Below are 3515 nucleotides of genomic sequence, written 5' to 3'. Positions count from 1 at the left end.
GCCCTGCAAACGAACCTACAAGCGAATTCCCGATGGGATTGTGACACTTCCTGAAACATTCCAGCCAACTTTTTCCGCCACCAGGATCTTTTTCTCCTGACACTTTTACGCTGCGTGCGGCTCTTGGAAAAAACACAGTAATTTCTAAAAAAAAATTGTCACGTCAAAATGACACGTAACAGGTTGATAAAACGCCGTAATACGTATTTTCAAAATAGGTTCGCTGAGTAATTAGCATGGCGGCTACCTGGACGTCCTAGAGCGGAGAGGGGAAAAAAGTGTCATGTCAAAGTCACTTACCTCAAGGCAAACACATCCCGGTGGTCATGACTGGGTGGTTGGTTTGTAGTGGTGCGTAAATCCCGGTCAACTTCAGCCAGGTCAGCGTGTGTGGCTGAAGAACAAGCCGTCCACCTGTCAAGGCTTGACGCCGAAAAGCAGTCACTTCCTGTCCGCTCAAAGTTGCTCAACTACTCGCCACCTTCCCCAGCCCAAGATTGTCTCGAGAGGTGATTCGTGCCACTCCGACGAGCAATCCGATGTTCGTTGACGTCACGGTTCCACACGGGAAAACCGGCGGGCTAAAGTTAAGTTTGAAATTGACTCATTTTATTTTCAATTTGGTTGTTTTTGTTTAAGAAGCGTACCGACCAAAAGTTAATTCACATACTTTCCTGATTAACCTACCTATGGAGTAAGATCTCAGATTTGTGTTACGTTTGGTTCGTGCGCCTCAGGTGTTTCTACGTCACCAAAATGGTAGCGCCCCCTAGGCATTAATACGTGGAACTACAACAACATCACGGGTTGTAGACCCGATCAAAACCAATAATGCCAATTAAATATGCTTCCGTAGCGAATGGACGAACCCCTTAAAATATACAGCGTTTCCATTAAGTCTGGGTACAAAGGAGATTGGAGTGGTCCTCTCGTTCTCCCGACCTTTTCCCCCTTCTTTTTTTAGGTATACTTATCCAAAGTGTGCTCGATGATTAAAAACCACATCAGAACCGATTACCAGTCAATGCGCTGAAATCGACGGCAAGGTAAACCTATTCCATCGAATTCAACTGGATTTTGCATATGCATTAAAATAATAGAAATCATGTTGAAAATAGGGGCGGCCCGGTATCGAGTGGTTAGCACGTCGACCTCACAGTGTAGAAGTATCGGGTTCAATTCCAGCTCCGGTGTTTCTATGTTCTCCCCGGGCCTTCTCCGGGTACTCTGGTTTCCTCCCACATTCCAAAAACATGTACGGCGGCTTAATGGATCACTCTGAATTGTCCCGAGGTGTGAGTGTGAGTGCGGATGGTTGTTTGTCTATGTGTGCCCTGCTATTGGCTGGCAACCTGTTCAGGGTGTCCCCCACATACTGCTCAGACAGCTGGGATAGACTCCAGCACACCCCGAAACCCTTGTGACAATAAACGGATCAGATGATGGATGGATTTTGAAAATATTGTTTCAAAACTTGTTTTAATAAGTCTTTTTTTAACTATATACGCAAATTTTATGGACAACCTGTATATAAATAAGTTATATTTTATTTTTTTAATTATTAGAAAATTTTAATTAGTATAACACCATTTTTGTGAAATTGAGCTAAAATACAAAATAATTGGGCTTCAAAATTGACACTGTCACCAAATGTATCAAAATAAACTTATACTTTCGGCCTTAAAAATTGACTTTTTTTTTTTTGTCAAAGGACCACACACCACACAAAAAGCCCCATTACTGTAATGTATTTATATAGGCTTAGAAAATGACAAGCCAAAACCAAAAAAATTAAAATTACTTAATTTACACGTTTACTAATAAAACAAAACCAGGGTTTAAGAAAAGACGTAATAAAAAAAAATCTAAACATGGATTTAAATTGACTACCAAAATCAAAAAATAAATAGTACTGTATACATAAAGGGAAAAATGTAATACAAAATACATCCTAATTAGAAAATATAAACTTATTAGGATGACTATAATTAACGTTGCTCATCGGCTTCAAAATTGACAGAATGAACCAATTACAACAGCAGGAGAGTAAAAAAGACATGAAAAAAAATCTCACCTTTAAAACGGACACTTACCAAAAAAAGAAAAAAAAAATTTAACGTGTATAAATGTCCAAAGAAGCCCAGAGACAAGAGCTGAATTTGTTTACTGATAATTATTTAATCACACATACATTTACATCATGCAGTCAATCCAAAAAAACAAACAAAAAAAAAGGTGATCTCATCTGCATCCTTGTCAAAACTCCAACTTTGTGTCCCAGTTAGCCAGGAATGATCCAGTACCTTTTGTCCACTCATCGCGTTCCCCCTCACCCCACCAAAAAAAAACCAAAAAAACCAACCCTTGAAAAATGGACTAACTATTACACAGTAATAAAAAAAAAAGTGGCAAGTGTTTTTTTTTTTACCTTTAATTTCTAATGAAGTTCAATGGCGGCCACAGATATTCTTTATTTGTTGTCATTTATTTACTTTTTAAACTTAATTTCCATTTCATATCCAGTTTTTGGTGGGAAGTGAAAGACAGAAGAAACATTTGGAGGTCATGCTCGTCTATTTGATTCATCGGTGAACATTATGGCAAAGCGCCTGTAGACATACACTGTCCTGTCACATACGCGATGGAGGGGACACTAGAATCCAATCTAAACAGATGGGAGTGCTTTCAATGCTAGATGCTAAATGCTCGCTGTACATGTATGTTAAGTCCATGTTGAAATATTTTCATCTTTAAATAAGTGGATCCTGTTTTTTTTTTGTATGGTAAATATTACATGGTGTTGGTGTGATGTACAGTGTATCTTACAGTATATATTGCACTTGCACATGGTGTTAGCGTCCTCATGCTGTGATTACAAAGCACTTAAGGAATATTAGGGCCACACCCGAAAGACAAAAAAAAAAAAAAAAAGGTGACAAGGAACGTGAGAAAAGGTATCATTTTTGAGAAATAGTCACATTTCGATATACTCCTGTTTTGCAAAGGCGGTGATATTTTTTTCAAATTAGTCGTATTTTATCAAGTTATTTTTTTCAGAAAGTCAATACTTTAAAAACAAAAAAAAAATCCTCAGGAATGTCATACACTTTCAAGAACAAAAAAAATATTTTCAAAGAAAACTATTTCAAAAATTGAAAAAAAATTTGAGAAAGTTTTATTTCTAAGGATTTTGTTCCAGTCATATTTTCAGTTGGGGGGAAAAAAATCATGTTCTTACAGATGTATTTTTAAGGTGGAAAAAGGTTAAAATAATTGTAGACAAAAAAAAAAAAAAAGACTAAATTTTAAGTTTAGTCTCAGAAAAAAAAAGCCAATTATACGCCGAAACATCCAATTTATTTTCTTAACATTTATTCCAGAAAAAAATTGTACTTTTACTCTCAGAAAAATCTTGAGTTTTATTCTTGGAAAAAAATGCAACTAATTGTCTGACAAGGCTGACATTTTTTTCTTGGGAAAATCTGACATTTGTTCTTCCAATGCCATTTTTTCCC

This window comes from Hippocampus comes, unplaced genomic scaffold, assembly GCF_001891065.2.
Source record: "Hippocampus comes isolate QL1 unplaced genomic scaffold, H_comes_QL1_v1.1 scaffold255, whole genome shotgun sequence".
In the NCBI taxonomy this organism is placed as follows: domain Eukaryota; kingdom Metazoa; phylum Chordata; class Actinopteri; order Syngnathiformes; family Syngnathidae; genus Hippocampus; species Hippocampus comes.
Note: the sequence above shows the minus strand (reverse complement) of the source record.